Genomic DNA, 18,785 nt, shown 5'->3' on the forward strand with positions numbered 1-18,785 from the left:
CACCCAGCCTTGCATTTCCCAGTGAATATCACGCTCTCTCTATTGGCGGACTCAACGGTGACGGAGGGAACTCGCTGAGGCAGTCGCACTATTGCCGTCCCATGCCGCTGTTATTACTTTCATTGTAGTCGGATAATGAGCTGGAGGAAAATGTGGAGGCAAAACATAAAGGCTGCTCGGCAGCTTACGTATGCCGGTGTGCTGAGGAATGCTCTCTTTTCTCCGTAGAAAGCAGCATCATTTTTTCCTTTCGAACAAATCACGCCTTGCGAGATAATGAAGTGCAATCGCAAGCTATCATTTGTCAGTGAGAGGGAACATACTTTCGGCAACAGCTTACGACCAACAGGGCGCAACAATGCGATCACGTGCGTTCATCGTGGAGGCTTCGCCGGCGGATACGAAGTCAGCGGAGACGATGTCTTTTGAGCGTCTTCCGCCGGCGCTCTCTCCCGCTCAGTGTTACTGCGCAAATAAATAACCGACAAAAGATGTCGGGAGTCTCCGACGAGAGAGGGCACGTACCCTCTCGCACTCCGATGGAAGGCCCCGGTGGGGTAGGGCTCCCTTTCCCGGCCGCATGAAAGAAAGTCCGGGGAAAGAGAGGCGACCGCGTGGAACTCCCTCTCGAGCCGCTTACTACTACGGCGGCATTGAAACGGCGCCTGGCTCACGTGCTGCTGCTGCGGCGGCGGCGTGTCGACGACGGCGCGGCATCGTACCCCATCCGCTTGTGTCTCTCCTTTCACCCGCCGCGCCCGCTGGCTGGACCGACGACGCTCGCTGGCGGCCCCAGCCACACGGTCACACGGGAGACGTCTACACCTGCGCCGAGGCATCCGATTCTGGTGCGCAGAACAGCGGAAATCAGCGCGCCGGCAGCGCTGACTGCGGTGGATTGCATCGGATACCAAGCAGTGTGCGTAGTGAGTGTTCCTTGTGGAACGTATTCGCATCCCGGCTTCCGTTCAAGCCCCACGGCGGTCTGCGCGGCCCCTTTAAAGCTACCAGGAGGCCCGCGCCCGGCGTGGACTTCGAGACGTCGGTTGGACCGGGTCACACGCCGAACAGCTTGGAGGCCAGCCCGTTCGACGCTCGCTGCGCGAGCATCATGCGACATTGGTGCGTGTAAAATCGTGTTTGCTATTTTCCGTCCATTGCATGCGGCTGTGGCCGAAAAAAAAACAAAAAAAAAACTCGGTACTACCTTTAGCTTCGAGAAGCTCTTTCAAAAAAGCAGCTCATAGTTCCGGTTGTAGTTGTTTCTTTATGGTGGTACATTAGAAGACAGACTGATGTGATTGGGAGTGTTTTCAATAACTTGCAGAGATAACTGTAAAACTGGTTCATACCGCGGCATTTATCGTACCAGAGGCGAGGGCAGGTGGCAATGATTACCGAATGTTCAGTGGAGCTTTCTGAAAGACCTCGTACTTCGTTTGGGACTTTTTGTCAAACATTGTGAGCATTCAGCATCCTGGATACCGTTGATGAGCGGTTAACTTAGTTTATGAATACTAAACTCCCTCCGGAGATTTATAGTAGAAACTCGAGTTACAAGCTACCGAATTCTATGTGTAGTGGTGCAGCAACTCCAAGCCCCTTTAAATCTAAGATAATAAACTGAAATACCTCTTTAAGAAACTTCAGGTGACTTTAAAGAAAATTTAAACAAAATTTAAACTTCGCTGAATCCATATGAGCTCGCAGCCACTCATTTGCACGTACAGAATGTAAATTCCACGCGTGCAACTGTTCCGAAAGGCATTCATTTCACATAGCTAAACACTCCATTTATGCATTGTCTGTTTGACGCTTTTCATAAAACGCAGTAATTTTCGGCTAAAATTTTGCATCCACCACTGCCATCTTTGGAAACTGCTCAAGTACGTCTGTGCTTTCATGAACTTTTGTTTTGGTACCAATTCCTCCAGCGGCGGCAAAAGCTTTCACCTAGTACACACGTATTGTTTTCTGCGCTGAAATTCTCGTTGCACTTTCTTCGAAAACTGTCTCTTCCTCGGCTTCTTCGTAAACCATACTACAGGGCAGACAGATTCCCAAAATTTCACAAGTGACTGTATATATGGTGCTGCTAAGTTTCCAGAGGAGCTTCAGAATTGTACTGTCCGAAGTTTAGCGCGCGAAAATTGCTGCATGTCTGTTGAATGCTGAGCATTCTGACATGGGAGCAGCCCTTTTAACGCTTCCCAAAAAGATTCCCTTAACTGAAATTTGCGGTATGCAGAAGTTCGCTCAACTCGAAAGCATTTATTTGCATTGGATAGAATGGAGTTTGGGCGAGCGGGATTTCGCAAAAGTTTAATTGAAAAGTTTGTTCAAGTGACTTCCGTGCAAGGGGAATTTCAATCTACACATTCTATGGTTATACGTGCTACCTATAGAGATCCTAGGCCACTTGCAATGACTTGACAGCTTTAGCCTCAAAACTCTGACTACGCTCTATGGATGCCTGTATACTTCCTGTGCATAAACGAAATGATAGAATTTAAGGAATCGTAAGGAGTAGCTTGGCTACAGTGGCCAGCAATGTGTAGCAGTCGTTCATCATCAAGCTTCGGCGCAGAAACTTCAGTGCCCACCTTGGCCAGCAGAAATTTCGCGTTCGAAATAGAACATTATATTTAGGAAAGGACACTTTGGCAACTAAAGTGTTGGGAGGCGAAAGCCGAGGACACTATGCCGTGACGACTTCCGGTAGATGTGACGTCACACCGTTCCCGTGGCTATATAGATACCCAAATTATACATCTTTCGGGGATCATAAGTGTTGATTACGTTTAATTACACATTTTCCGTCTAATTTGACACAAATCGGCGTTTTTCCGACCATTCTGTGGCAATTTTCACTATGCCATGATGATTTCCGGTGGACGTGACGTCACACCGTTTCCGTGGCTATATCGACGTCCGCGTTATTTCGACGCAGTTTCCACATTTTTTACTGTAATTAATTAACTAATTACTCTACAGTCATTAAACTTGGCTTCTAGGTTCATTTTTCCTCCTCTATCTGAAGCAACCATTCGTTTTCATTCTCCGGCTCTCAGAGCTGCATTTCGGCGCGGCAGGCTGCAGAAGTGCCACATACCAAAGTGTAAGTTGAAGCAATGTAAAAGGGAACGCTTCAACAGCATTGGAGGACAACGATTACTCCCTCCTGAAGTATAACTGAGAAACACAGTTTTTATTTTTAGTAGTCTTCCTGTTGCATGCAAGATACTTAGCCTTTTCGAGTTTAGCGCAGTAGTGAAAATATATTTTCGGTCAGTGAGGACGAACAGTTTTCTGAGCCGTATTGCTAGTGACAGGAATTAAGCGTTTACAATAGCGCGAACAATCGCGTATTTGAAGCGAATTCAGTGTGCAGAAGAAGCGTGACAGAGGAGGCGCTCGCGACAAACGTAAAAAAAGTCGAAATGGGTACATTGCTGCAGCGTTTGTAGTAGCAAAGCTAGAACTTCTCTGGGTGACTCAAACGGCGGAGATCCAAAAGCTCGAAACATCTGTCAGCAAGGTCGGGTCAGATGTGAAACAAGCAAAAAAAAAAAAACGAAAAACAGACGGCGTTCAATCCATCTGCTCTTCGGAGATTTGCAGTCCGACGCAGTACTGCCGTTGCTGCAACGGTTGAATAAGTTGCATTGCGGTCGGTCGTGCCGCTCGCCGATCTCTCTGCAGTTGTGATGCTGCATCGAAAGTCGAAACTGTTCCCATCGGAATCCTCATCCCAATCGAAATTCCCGCCGGAATCGAGCGAAAGAGAGAAAAGGTCACTTCTCCTTTGAGTGCAGTCTTATCCAGCGTACAGAGAAGAAGCGTTTGTATGTATCGGGTCGTCGAGGAAGGGACGGGCCGCGGGGTAACTGGACGAGACGAGGCGGGAGAGGAGGGCAGGAGAGGAGGGCTGGAGGAGGCAACGAACATGTGCGAGGGAGTACTGATGGCCGGCAAGGTGTCCGCTACGGGAAGATATAAAGGAAGGGAAGGTGTTAGGGGAAAGGGCTGCTCGGGCCTCAGAGGCCGGGCGCGAACGCGCAACGCCGCGCCGATCGGCGTTCCTGCTACCGTACTACGCCCTCGAAGACGCGTTGCGCGGCGCGAGCGCGCGCTTCGCTTTGACACGCGGCGAGATTCCCACGTTTAAGGCCGCGCGCGGTGCGCCGAGCATTTCGGCAAAAAAGAAAAAAAAAAGGAAACGATGAGCGGAACGGTGAAGGCCCGCCGCACACGGCGCCTCCTCATAAAGCGGCGTTTTTCATTGTCTCTGCTGGGCTGCGGTGGCGCGCCGCGTAGCGCCTCATAGGCTGTGCTGCGTGAGCGGCCGCCGATGAGCCGCGCGCCGATGCAAATCGGTTCGCGCGCATCGCAGCGCGTGAGCAAAAAAAAAAAAAAAACATAAGATAGAGGGGGCGTTGAAAGAGAGGTGCGCGCCTCGGCCAGCTTGTCGTTCGTTTCTCCTCCTCTCCCCAAACGGTTTTCGGTATTTCGGAGAAAGGAAAAAGGCGTAGAAAGAATGAAGTGCCGTCGACCCTAAGTGTAGGCTAATTCGCGTGTGAATGTTGTTTCTTTTCATCTTTCGTTCTCGCGCAATGTTCACAAGAGCGCTGAATAAATTTACCTCGCAAATACGCGTCCGGGACGCTTGCGGCGTGCCTGCAGCGCGTGCATTTGTGCGTGCGGTAAACCGCGCGAAACGCGCCGTTGATGCAGCCTCTCGGATCGAAGCGCGCGGAATCAGCGGCGCTTTTTGCATAATGTGCACGGGACGCGTTTTCAGCGTCGCCTCTCTGGATTAACGCACAGCAGCTTAAAAACTGCGGCGCGGAATCAGTGTCCTTGTAGGCCATGCAAATGCCGTTGGGTCCATGGAGCGACCCGTGACGCCATTTTTTTCGTCGACAGTCCGCGTTCAGGAGAGCTGTGTACAGTAACGCTCCCACCATAGTTACCTCATATCGCGGAGAAATAACACCGTACAGCAGAAGCCTGAGCGTCTGACTCGGTGGTCCAGTGACCACTGACTCAGGTACTGGCAGGAGGAGCTGGATGCGCTCTTTATTGGTCACTGGAGAGGTTAGCCTTGTAGTCTGCCTGGCAGGCTACTCCAGGTGAGGGTGATGACGATGAAGCGAAACGCACTCGCGCAAAACACGCGCGCCCACATAAAATTTTCGCAGCGTACGTGTAAGACCCGTCTCTTTGAGAAAGAGCTCAGGACACGTGTCTTTTCGCTTAACGCTGATGCTACGTTGCACCAGGGTCCAAGCATATTTGCCGAGTTGAGTTTACTCAGTCTTAACATAGACCTTAATGAGTTTGCAGGGTGCTGCGGGGTGATATAAAACGGCTGCAGACGCATATTAAATGCTCCAAGTTTTTCTTGTACACCACGTGCTGAGAAAACAGTGGGTGACTGGGGGGGTCCGTATTTTTTTTTTTTTTTTGTAGGAAATAGTGTGTGCATGCTACGTCAAGGCGAATACGATGGAGGCATGTGCGGTCACCCCTATCCAGTTTACTTGGCATATGGAGGTCAGAAGCAGGATAGAAGCGTCAAAGGAGGGCGTATAGACAGTCCGAATCAGACCAGGCTACAGCAGCCACTAGCCTCACTCCATCACTCGGAGAGGAGCGAGTGGTAATCACCTGGAGTGATTACCACTGTGATTCACCCAGGGTGATTCACCAGGACGATTCACCCTGCGTGAACAACCATGCGCCGCTCTCTGCTGCTCCGTCAGCGTGGACACTGCCTGCAATGCCGAGGTGAGCAGGCAACCGCTGCATCACAGCGGGGTGTCCACAGGCATCGATGTGTGGGCTGCTTAACTGACGCTGGCAGGGCGAACTAAAACATCATCATACGACAGTTCGTCGTCTATTAAGGTGCTAGAGTGGATAAGAGGGATGTAAAGTGTTACCGCGGTGGACCGAGAGTCGGGAGGAGTGACAAGCCAGAAAGTTTGCTGGAATAATGTGCCCGCGGCTAGCTGGACAGAAATGTAACCGATGGTCATTGGGAAAGGTATTTATGGTGAAGTGGGCTCAGCCTGAAAGATGATGATGACGACGACGAAGGGAGAAACCTGCCGCAGAGATAAGTCAGACGTGGTGTCATAGTGGAGACCAAAGAACGCGGCTGGCAGCCCTGTATTATGGCGCATGCTCTGAAGTCTTAATCGACGCCGTCGAAATGCGGCGCCCCTTCATTCGACCTGTGACCCTGTTACAAGTAGTTCGAACCTAGAGATTACCTCGATATATTTAGAGAAACAAAGTCCTCTTGGAACAAAAAAGATGCGATCCATCGCAATATAGCCTGCTCTCGTGGAACCGCCTTTCTATACGTTGTCTCCACTAAGTCCTTCCTTCTAATACTGCTTTATACTCTCCAAACGTGCTTAAGATAGCTAGAATGTGCTCTACAGCGGTAAACGCTCCCATGGCCCGGGTACAGGCAGATATCTAAAGGGGCCCCTCGCTCCAGATCGAGCTCATTCCTCTCTCCTTCCCCGATACAAGAGTTTACCTCGCCCCTGCCCTAGAAAAAAAATGTTGGCTACGTGCCTGCCCACCCTCCAGAAGCGCCACCTACCTCAGTCAACAAAAGCCCTCAAGAGAAGCCCGCCGCCAGCCATCTCTACGCTCCAAAAGCTTTCACCCACTAGAGCTCACGCAGCATCTGAACGGAATATCAAGCTGCGAAAGAAAAAGGCAAAAGTACCCCCCCCCCCCCAGCCCCCCCCCCCCCCCCCCCCCCCTCCCTTGCGCATGCTCCTTGGCAGAGATATACACAGGCGCAGATGATGTCAACGTCAGTTTGATTTGTCTCTGTAGTCGACGGAATATGCTGAAAAGTTCTGAAGATGTGGCTCGGAACTTAACAAAATACAATGAGTGGATTACGTTTCTGGGAATGAATACCCTTTCTGCGCAACAAGGTAACAAGCGGGTGCTGCCAAGAAGAGACGGAGCTCAGGGCCAACACAGAACTAGTGAGTCAGTAAGTGATTTTCTCTATTTACATTGGGCTATATGGCTTGCAGTTTTTAGCAACCCAAAAATTTGGCCTGAGAAAATAGATGCATTTTGGTTTATTCGTCTGATCGACTGCTAGGCATCTCCTACGGCAGCGCAGCCAACATGATGAAGACTTTTTGACCCATCCGTAAAGAAACTGTCGCAATACTTATAAGTGCCGTGAGGTCCGTGAATTTCTGTTGGATAGCATTTGCAGCGACAACCTTCTTGTAAATATATGTCACGGTCAGGTTGCACGGTATGTACGTCTCATCCCCAGGAGCATGCCTCTACATGAGCGTCAAGAACGGGAAAAAAGAGCACAAATAATGTTACGAGGCGCGCTTCATGCGAAAAGCAAAAGTCGGAGTTACAGGCGGCTTATTTCGAAACATACGTTAACAATTGATGTTTTGGATCAAGACATGATTTGGGTGTTCGGTGAAGGTTCGAAGGGTTAGAAACGACTGTGCACCAAAGAAAAACCTGTGCTTATCAAGTGGTCATTCATTTGATACCGCATAAAGAACTGGATAAGTAGACGTTCGGAAAGGTCCCGTTGCCAGCCGGATCCTCTTATGGTGTACTGCATCTATAACTCTTAGTTTGGTCATCTTTGTCCTTTGTCGGTAAAGGCAAATCTATGCACCCCCGGCACTTTAAGGCTGTATGTAAGATTGTGTTGTTCATCCAACTATTAGGCAACTGTAGTTTTTTACTCGATTTGTTCAAACCATACGAAAGAAGACGCGACCCCATCTCTCAATCTCTCGCCGGGCTCAGACCTCCGGAAAGTCCCACCCCCCCTTCCCCGCATTTAGCAGCTATGCTCCGTCAGTTTTTTTTTGCTTACTGTGGGCCAAAGTAATCTGTCAAAATGACCGAGGAGAAGGGGTTGATAGGAGGAACGCTGTCATGAAAATGGGGGGGGGGGGGGGGGGGCAATTTCTGGACCCCTTTAAGCGCATTCCCCCGCCCCTTGGCTACATCCCTGCCACGGCTGCCTGCCTACCATGCCGGGCAACGAGCTTCAAAGAATTTATCGCTGGACCTTGCACATGTAGGTATGGCGTTAAGCGACTGCGTCAGTCGAATGCACGAGTATAAACCCGGGAGGCTCTTACCCAGGTTGCAGAATGTGTATGTACGAAAACCCCTATGAACTATATGGGTGCACGTAGACATTTTTCATAGGACTTCATTATGGATGTAACCACTTACAGCGGCCGCTAAAGCACGCACGCAGGTGACCTGCATGCGCGCATTGGCGGCTTGCGGCCGCGGTAACCTGAAGGAGGAAGTTGGTGGCTTTACGGGTGGTGGGTGTAAGCGCGTAGGTGGGCGATGAATTTTTTGCCGGTGGGTGCCCGGAGGTGCACCCAGTTGTAATGCGTGAGCAGTATTGTCCTCTTGTCAGTATACTAGTAATCTGATACTGCTCAAACAGTTGTGAAGCACAAAGGACACTGTGGATTAAATGCAGTAATGAGTTTCTTTCGCGCTATGCGGCTCTACCGTTCAACCGCCCTCCACAAATCAGTGACAGGCAGCATACTAAATGAAACGAGAAAACTTTCGCTGAACAGTCCAATGAACGTATTTTAAAACCATAAAGAATTTTATTACATAAAGCTTAAAATTTTGGGTGGAAGACCTATTCGAGTTGGTTTTTTTCGTTCGTTTCTTTCATTTTACAGCGACAGCAGTAGCAGGGCCATTCCGCAAAATCCCGGCGTCGGCGTGTGAGACCAAAGACTTCATCTCAACCTTCTGACACATATTCAAGAGGGGGCCCGACAACCCCCTCCGCTTCTCTCGATCCAAGAATTTACCGCGGGCCAGTAAAAAAAAAAAAAAAAAATCTTGGCTACGGGCCTGCCCTGGGTGTATCCCATCATTTTTTACATTGGTGTTGACGTCCTAAGATCACATATTCGACGCCTCGCTCAGATCAGGCGAGTGAAACGTTTGGCAAGGTCACTGGTGCACATCGCGCCGTTCTGCCGTCACAGTCTGCACCCGTATCGGTTTAGGTTTGGCTTAGTTTATGGGGTTTAACGTCCCAAAGCGACTAAGGCTATGAGAGACGCCGTAGTGGAGGGCTCCGGAAATTTCGACCACCTGGGGTTCTTTAACGTGCACTGACATCGCACAGTACACGGGCCTCTAGAATTTCTCCTCCAAAGAAATTCCAGCCGCCGCGGCCGGGATCGAAACCGCGTCTTTCGGGTTAGCAGCCGAGCACCATAACCGCTGAGCCACCGCGGCGGCCAACACCCGTATCAAGACCGTCCTCTTCCATAAGGAGCCTGCGTCAACCTCGTGTGCTTTTACATGCCCGGCATCAGGAAGAAAGCAGATTTGTCGTCGTCAGCATTAGAACGGGTCAATCTAGAATATTTTCATGATAACCGCGGATTCCGACTGTACCGCCGCCTGCAAGCTTAAATCGGATGATCGAGCACGTGGCGCACATGGGCTGACATTAGCGCCGTGGAGCGTTGGCCGCTGGGTCCGAGACCATGCTATAGCGTGGCTGCAGGACACCCGCTGCCGTCAGACGTCGTATACAGACCGTGCAGTATGTGCTCGGACCCAACGTCCAACGCTTTGCGGAACCAATGCCAGTCCAAGCTACGCACGTGAGCATTCGTGCAAAGTTTGCGGGCGGCTGAACGTCTGCGCAGACGGCTCAGCTAACTATAAACCAGTTCCTCGGCCTTTGTGGCCATATCCCTTAGAGGTGCGCTAAAAAGGTATCTGAACTCGTCTTTTTACCGCGGCAACTCGATCTACACGTTCCGAACATTCTTAGAAACTTCGAATTATATTCCTGTGCAGCCGATTTCCATAATTTAAATCGGATTAAACGTCCCAGCTTCCGCCTTTTTTTTTTTTTTTGAACTCACCGCAGACGGTATGGAGGAGTCAACTAACGCGTGGAGCGCCTTTAATGCACTCGCGTGGCGGCTTCGCTTTCTCTTTTATTTTGTTTTTTAGGCTTCCGTGAATGGACAGATTCGATCAGAACCCGCCGCGGTGGCTCAGTGGTTACGGCGCTCGGCTGCTGGCCCGAAAGACGCGGGTTCGATCCCGGCCGCGGTGGCTGAATTTGGATGGAGGCGAAATTCTAGAGGACCACGTACTGTGCGGTGTCAGTGCACGTTAAAGAATCCCAGGTGGTCGAAATTACCGGAGCCCTTCACTACGGCGTCCCTCATAGCCTGAGTCGGTTTGGAAGTTAAACCCCAATCAATAAATCAGATTCAGTCAGAGGATACATAGCCGCAAATCAGGCCCACAGGAAATAAAAAATGGCTGAGGCTTAGCTTAGGTTAAGCCTAGTCAGATGCGAAGCATATTGTCGCCGAGTTGCATATCGAGCACGCCGCTTGGCTAGACGTTCTTCACGCTCTTCATCAGTCTCTGTAGCACGCCGCAACTTTTGCTTCTCATTCCAACGAGCAGCCCTGTCTCCAGGAGGCATCTCTATCCCGTGTACGCCTAGCAGAGGCAGGCGCACCCCCTTGTATACCGCCGCTCCAGCATCACGTGTTCACTACAGCGCACCTAGCGGCACAAGCAGGAAACACATTGGTCGCGACGCCTCGCGCGACGGCGCGAGCTGGGGCCCCGTTTCTCCTATGTCGTTACGTCACGCATCACGTGGTCCTCCTTGGTCGCGACGCCTCGCGCGACGGCACGAGTGGGCCCCCGTTTCTCATCTGCTGTGACGTCACGCACCACGTGGTCATCCTTGGTCACGACGCCTCGCGCGACGGCGCGAGTTGGGCCCCCGTTTTTCATCTGCTGTGACGTCACGCATCACGTGGTATGACATGGAGGTCACGAAAGGTCAATGGTAACGACACCGCCGCGCTCGAGGAGCTGGGTTGGGCTATTTTAGTATGCTTCGCATAAAATGCGCGTGGGCGGTCTACTTTCGCCGATCGCTACGTATCACACCGCCAATGGCAGAGCGGCAAGCCGCCACGGGACTGGCTGAAATGTTGGTTGACTCCTCCTACCGTCTGCGGTGAGTCCAGAAAAGGGCGGGAGCCGGGACGTTTAATCCGATTTAAATTAGGGAAATCGGCCGCACAGGACAATAATTCGGAAGTTTCTAAGAATGCTGGGAACGGGTAGATCGAGCTCCCGCGGTAAAAAGACGAGTTCAGATTCCTCCTTAGTGCACCTTTAAGGCCAACTCTTAACGGCGCGTAACTTACTAATCTTCATTGCACTGTTGAGTGGATTTATCAACAAAGCCCCAAGCAGTGGTCTGTTCTCTGACTCAAAAGCGGGCCTCCTAAGTCCTTTCTCCTTATCTTGGGAGACTCAAAGTAGTACGTCAAGTTTTGCGCTCTGTGTCTTATTGCACTATTCGTAGTTTCGCTGGCGAGCATTGCTGCACGTGTGCCGAAATAGCGCCTTCTGAGACAGGACCAGTCATTTCGTGTAATATTCGAAAATGTTCCCGAACTTGAAAGTTTCACTGTTCTGAAATTCGTTCAGCTGAAAATTAAATTGCACCGAATGCAATGGCTTTTCGGTGAGGGATTTCACAAATTTACTCAAGTGAAGTTCATTCATATCGAATTTCACTAGATTTTAAACAGGAAGAAAAAAAAGCGCTCTCGTCACTGACTGCGGAACTGACCGCCGATGAGTATTATTAGGACGAGCACTAGATGACGTGCAAGAACTTTTATGGCGAAGTTCGTTGTATTGAAAGAAAAAAAAAAACAGTGGCACAGCGCCGAGTATTCGCTGAGTTGCAGCTTCAAGAAACGATTGTTTGGCTGGTTCATCGCAGTTGGCAGCGGTGCTGCCACTGGCCACTGTGGAGCTTTTTTGTCGAAACTGGACAAATGTGTTGGCGCTCAGAATGCGTAGGACTGCACAGGAGCACAGTAATTTCCAAAAAGCGTGACGTTCGTGTTAAAATCTGCAAGAACTTTCACTTTCTATCGAGGCCAACAAGCCACGACGATAGCTGCACCCCAGCCTCTCCCGCTGAGTGCCCAAACTCCCACGTAGATCACTTAACCAAATATCGTGCCCTCTCCCGTGCCACACGGTCCGCATTGGCTAATTGGCCAGTAAAGAAGTGGGGGTTTCTGGTAATGACGTAGAACGACGCGTGCGCCGCTGAGCCTGGAGAAAGTCTCCTGTTCAGCGATCACTGTAAATAATAATATAATAATACTCTATTTTCATTTAGTCATGCGGAGTAGTGTCCGAGGATAAAGAACTGGAGGAAGTGACAAGCGAAGCAATCGGAATTGTACGCAACACGTAAACGTCTGTACTGCTGCACTCGGGGTGGTGCGCACAATGCTCTGCCACCCGAACGCGTGGCCCCGCGCAGTCCTCGGTGGCTCCCTCTGGTGCCCTTCGTGAAGTGCATCCCTACCGTTAAGTTCACGTGTGGCTGCGACATCGAGCTTGCAGAGCGTAGGAATTCAATGGAATACCCCCCACCCACCTCCTTTTAGTATGACGCATTGTCGTGTACTCGCTGTGGAGTTTGCATCGCCGTTTGATAACGGCCGGCCGGCGGCAGCAGGCATTGGTGGCAGTTTGCCTGGAGAAAGCCGCGAACATCTGCGACTGCTCGTTCACTACACCCCCCCCCCCCCCCCCCCCTCCCCCTCTTCCTCTGTTTTATCTTCTCTTTTTTTTTCCCCTGCGTCTGTTATTTATAAGCTCCTCCCTTGTCTCTTTTGCTTCTCCGGCCTGCCTGCGCCGCAGTGTTTTTTGTTTCGTCTTCGACGGGCGCTTCCCTTGGGCGCAGATGGCCGCCTTCCGCCTGGCCGCGCTTGCGCCTGCTGCTTCCTGTTCCAGGGCTCGCCCCCTCTCCTCCTCTTTCACGCCGTGTCCTCTCCCCCGCCACCCCTCTGCCTGCACCGCGCTCTTCGCTTTGTGAGCAACTGGGCTTGATTTGGTCTTTGTTTTCAGTTTGCCTGAAGCACCTGCGCAACCTTCGAGCAGCCCTTCCCCTGAAAACGTCAATACAGCTCATGGTGCACGTCTCTCTCTCTCTCTCTCTCTCTCTCTCCTCTCTTTCATCTGGTTTGATATCTTACTTGCGCACCACCAGGTCATGGTGCGTAGTGTGTGTAACACATTGCGTGCGCATCTTTGGCCAGGTAATGAACGCGCGTACATAGACCTAGAAAAGGCAGCGGAGATTGGTCTTTTGAGAGTTCTTGAAACGCCTACGCGACATGGTGATCGCTGCATTCTGAGAGCAGATGACAAAGTAACGATGGTAACCGTTGTTGGAATAGAGCGAAGCGGATCTCTTCGGTATCCCAACACGAACTCTAGGCGCTGCAGCGTCCCTCTGACACATGGGAAGATACACTCTGTGTGTTCACGCAGTAATCACGAGAAACGATCGTATCACGTGTCGTGTCTGTAAGTGCTGTGTTAAAGGTTCTTGTAACACAATCGATAATCATCGCGAAGAAAAGCATCGATTTGCAATTTCCTGTTGTAATCCCTTTCAGTCTAAATTAATACGACTTCATCAAATGGCACTGGCTACGCATATACGATTTACAGCGCCTTGAAACAAACGATTAGTACACAGTGAGCACGTCGGCAGTACGTCAGCGCGTTGAGAGTGCCTCCAGAACGGAAAATAGCGTACAGAAGGAGAACTTTATTGTGGTAATTAGAGTTCCAAAGTCTCTTTGGTTCTCTTCTGCGTCGGAAGAAGACGGAAACAGGTCCCTTCTTTATTCCTTCTGGCTAGTATAGCGCTCCCCTGGTATCAACTTTTCATTGCGGAAACCTCAGGTCATCATTTCTCCGGAACTGACTGCGCGCTGTTGACTACGAGTCAGGACGTGGGGTCGATGGAGAAGCTGTATCAAATATGTGCAAATTAATACAGATCCGATGGTGGTAATCCGGCAAAGGCAGACGACCAGAAGTCGCCACTAAAACTGTCTGAAAAGTTGAACTTGTCTGGTTGCTTCGGGGGATGGTCAGTGCGCAGGAAGACACAGACGAAATGAATGCGAAGTTGACGAGGCGCAGTGCTGCAGAACGTTTTGACAGACCAGTTCCACTTCGTTCCTGGCGCCTTTATCCTTCCTGCTCTGCTACCTTCAACCGAACATGCACCAACTCTTCTGCCAAAATGTTCCAGCCTAAACTAGTCTGTGTTTTAGTGTTCAGAGCGATCAAGTTTCGACTTTAAATAGTTGCTCGCTCGGTGACCCATGTATTCATGTTGTATTTTTTCGAGCCGCGGAATTCTCTAAAAATTCCTACAAGTTTTTCCGTACGGTGCTGCGGGTGGGCGAATATAATCCATGGTCTTTACATTCAGCTCTTCCCTTAGCTCAGAGATGCGTGTGTTTTCGGCGAGGTTTACGTCAGAGACACGCCCGCATGCGCCGGCAGCTCAATACGCGCGTTCAAGCTGTATTTCGGAGTGTGCTTTGGAGTGAGCTTTTAAGTAGTCTCTTGGACGGGTTTTGAAGTTAGTCCCGCAAGAGTGGCAACTCGGAACATTCCGCGCCTGGTTACCAAGCTTTCTTGCACTCATTCCCGCGACAAAGTCTTACGTTCATGAATAGCGCCTGTATTCAGGAAGGGTCCACCAAGTGGGTGTCATGGCGTAAGCTAGGCGCGTTCTTTTGCACCAAAAAACTGCAGACGCAACCGCCGTCGACTCGGATCGCGTTAGTTACGCAGAAGTTCAAGCATCTCCGCCCGTTTCTCTTTTCGAATGGTTTAATGTAAATCGTAAGTTTTTTTATAGCAGTTTTGTAACATTCACTTTTGCACTACAGTCTTCGCTCAAAAAGCTGATATCCATGGCATCGTCTTGTCTAGGGCCTCGAAATCCCCAGTGGAATAACTACCAGACTGCGCTAATTAAATAGCAAAATTTACTTAATTCGCGACATAATTAGAATGATTTTCATATTAACTGGCGTCTGCAGAAGCTTGTTCCTAAAAACATTCAGTTTTGAACTCCAAATTGATAGGAATCTTTTCAAGTACTCTCAGAAACGAGCGTAACTAAAGAGACCGGCGTGAAAGAAATTACTGAACGCTTAACAGCCTAGGAATCGTACCAAAGGACTAAGCTTTTGAGAGCAGGTGTCATGCCGTTGTGCCACATAACTTTTTTTTCTGTCCAGCATGGTATTCATTACAGTGAAATGATGTTGTATGTACCAAGAACTATTTACGAACACACCAGGAAGCAGTACCAGACCGTCTAAGAACAAAGAAAAAATGACTGCCGGTTTATCATTGCTAAGCACGAAATATTGTGTGAAAGCGAATTTTTTTCCTTTTTTTTTTTGCAACTGGACACCACCGCCACTTACCTGAAAACGCGAGTGAGGTGTCCACTGACCGAGGGAGCCAGTTATGCGCGTCTTCAACTTTTTCATCGTCAATGTCAGTTTACCCAATGCACGCCGGCGGACTATACTCCAGTGCTGCGTTTCTGTAGCGATGTTGTCAGCGTCAACGCGTTTTGCTCTAGCGCCGTGTTTCTGCCCCACATTTGTCCATTCCAATGCATGCAGCGCACATCTCTCTGTCACTACCGCGGCACATAGCTCAAAGCACGAATACTAGTTTGATAGCGTTGATGAAGAAGGCGATGTGTAATGCACAACGCCAGAGTGTGTTAACAGGAGGCGTGATTGGCTGCGGTGATAGCCTAGTCAATTATGTATGTTGAGGGGCCACTGTTTTCTTAATGTTTGTAGATAGCTCATGTACATAAAACATCGCATGATTGTAATAAGTATCATGTAGAAGGAAAAAAAGGAGCGACGATAGCCTAGTGCTCTCCTGCAGTGGCCAGCGAAGCTGATGTGTTCGCGTCGCCACGGGTTAGAGTCCCAGTCGCGGCGATATTTATTTAATTTATTTATGGTTTGCCCGAGGTGACCCTCAAGGTCAAGCTTCACACATACCGGTGAACCGGTTCGACCTCTTGAAGCAGCGCTTTTGCACTAAAACACATCGGAACGACAACACGCTGAGCAGGCGACCGAAATTGGGTGCATCATCTCTGCGGCGACCAATCATTTAGCAAAAGTGTGATTTCGATGAAACAATAGATTCAGAATGACGGTTCACAACACGGGTTTACCATATGTTGTATAGCCCATGATTCCTGTGTAGCACAGTCAGGCAACGCACCGTATGAGGCTGTGCCGATGATTACAGATCATCATCGCATTTTTGCAACTGGTAAAGCAGTGGTTACTTGTTTCAGGAGCGCCACAACAGCTGAGCGAGCCAGAGCAAAAGAGAGGAGCGACGCGTACATTCTAGACCTCAAGCGCCAGTTAGCGATAGCCGAAGAGAAGCTACGGCAGGAGAGGAAACGGATTAAGGAGGAGCAACGCTCACGAAGAGCGTCTAGTGCACTGCCGGAGCCGGCACAGACACAGCCATGCCTTATTAGCGCGAAGGACGCTGATAAAACGCTAACCGAGGAGGTGAATATAGAGGATAGCAGCAGCGGAAGTCAGTCGGTTCCTATTGAGAATAGACAAAAGGAATCACGGGCTCCTGCAGACAGCGCGACTGTCGTTAGCGCAGAGGAGCCGCACAATGTGCAGTCAGCCATGACTGTTGACACAGAAAACCAGGAGTCCTTGATTCCCAAGGTGGAAGTGAGCTCCACGGATGTGACTGCGAAAAAGTCGACCTATGATCAGACTGTGCAGGTCGAGTGTTCCGAGGCAGCCGAGCATGCTTTTAGGGATACTATTGGCGCTGATGAGTGGAACGACATGAAATGCTCGGCCGGCCGGGTTGCCCACTGCGACCTGTTGTGGCCAACTCAAGCACCAGTGGGCCAGGCAGGGTTTGATGAAAGCGACGTGTGTGTTCAAACACCATGCGCGGCACTCACAGCGGTGTCGGAGAAGCCTGCGGAACAGCTTGGTAGGCGAGGCTATTCCGAGCTAGAAAACTCAGATTCGTGTAACGCCGCAATGAGTTTGGCGGTAGGTGAATGGAGTCTGAGCAGCGACGACGACGAAAAATTCGTCTTACTCCCTGAAGGAGACGAAAGTACACCGCCGCTGATAGGGTCGCACCGCGACCCATGCCGCGATCACCTTGCTGTTTTGCGCAACAGGTGGATCGCAAACTCAGATGTCGCTGATGATGGACTGGTTGAGCTGGCCGTGCCACTTTTTAAGAGGCCCTTTGTGAACGAGAGCTTAGAGGCTTTCGCGGAGACCTGCGCCCCTTATGCACGCACGGGAGGCGGCTCCGCCGATGTAGACAATGCGCTACGCAACTGGAAAGGACGAATGCGACGACTGTGCACGCTGCGGCACGTACTGTTCACTTTCATGCGAACAGGTGACGTGTTCGATCCTGGTCACGGCACCAGTTAAATAGAAAAGAAGTCGCAATGGAATGGCCGGTTGGTCTGATCGTACGCTCGTCCGGCGACACGTTGCCGGTTGGGGCAGCAACTCCAAACTTCTTGCGACCAAACTGAAGCAAAAAACTAATTTATTGAAGACGAGACCACAACACAACGAACTTAAGAAAAAAGGCGGTTTAAAGAAAGGCTGTCAAAAAAGGCTGTTTAAAAAAAGGGCTGTAGAAAAGCGGCCGAGACTGGGACTCGGCGCGCTCGTCCCGCGCTTTGTTTGCAGTGGTTTTTATCCCCTCGATAACTGGGCGGAGCTTTAATAAACCGGCTCTCGCCCAATTCCAACCAATACTGCTGCAGTGGCACTGCGCATACAAGTAGGCGGAGCCCAGTGCACGCCAGAGCCCGACTCTGGAGGCGCCACTGCTTAGCTAGACAGTCGGGGGTTTAAGGAGTCGTCGACCTTATTGTCCCCCACCCCCACTTCTATGTTTGTCAAGGGATCCTTTCAAGGGGTCGTCGGCCCCTTGGTCCCCGACAAGGCGGTCGCGGTCTTTCCCGCAGCCTTGGACGGCATCCGAAGCGCGCGACCCGCTGTCGCCATTCCTAACCCCTCCCGGCTTCAGACAGACACGGTAGCGGGGGAATTAGCCTACGGGCGCCGTAGGCTTCTGCATTAACAACCACAATTTGCAAATGAGCTGAACAGTGGAGTTGCTCGCGGTAAGTTTCACGTGCACAGCCGCGCTGAACGTGCTGGCTGCCGCTGGCGGCGCTGCAGTCCCTCGTTGTGCTTGAGATGTTAGTTATCGCGCCACCCACCTGGAGTGTCGACCTTAAACAGTGGGTGAACGCGTGGGTTTCGATTACGACACATTACGGCGCCGAGGCCAAGGGCGATGGCCTCGGCGCTTCCCCCAAACACCCTCATGCAGCAGAATGAATGAATGAATGAATGAATGAATCGGCTGTTTATTTAGAAAGGGATGGTTTGGTTTATGGGGTTTAACGTCCCAAAGCGACTAAGGCTATGAGAGACGCCGTAGTGGAGGGCTCCGGAAATTTCGACCACCTGGGGTTCTTTAACGTGCACTGGCATCGCACAGTACACGGGCCTCTAGAATTTCTCCTCCAAAGAAATTCTAGTCGCCGCGGCCGGGATCGAACCCGCGTCTTTTGATTTAGAAAGGGAGGCTCGAGGCCGTTTAGGAAGGGAGAAGAGAGAACTTATTAGGTGCATGGAGGGAACTCTTTGTTTACGGTTAACTTGGGCTGCAAGATGAACGGCTTCCTTCCCGCTTGTCCCTTCCCTTCTATGCATCGTATATATTCTCTGCCAGTTCTTTTTCTAAGATGT

At 50.6% G+C, this 18,785-nt stretch overlaps 1 protein-coding gene across 2 annotated transcripts in view; it reads left to right on the top strand.

Annotated features, from left to right (window-relative positions):
• The first annotated feature begins 730 nt into the window (after positions 1 to 730).
• The window catches only part of nvy (CBFA2/RUNX1 partner transcriptional co-repressor nervy), a 169,975-nt gene continuing 151,920 nt past the window's right edge, over positions 731 to 18,785 (top strand). The window contains exon 1 of one of the 2 annotated variants that reach the window (XM_089582513.1): positions 731 to 1,122. The gene's annotated coding sequence lies outside the window, so the exon portion shown is untranslated. The remainder of the gene's footprint in view (positions 1,123 to 18,785) is intronic. The other variant, XM_089582512.1, reaches the window with a different exon arrangement.

Source organism: Amblyomma mixtum, chromosome 3, assembly GCF_055824585.1.
Source record: "Amblyomma mixtum isolate Tamu chromosome 3, ASM5582458v1, whole genome shotgun sequence".
NCBI lineage: Eukaryota > Metazoa > Arthropoda > Arachnida > Ixodida > Ixodidae > Amblyomma > Amblyomma mixtum.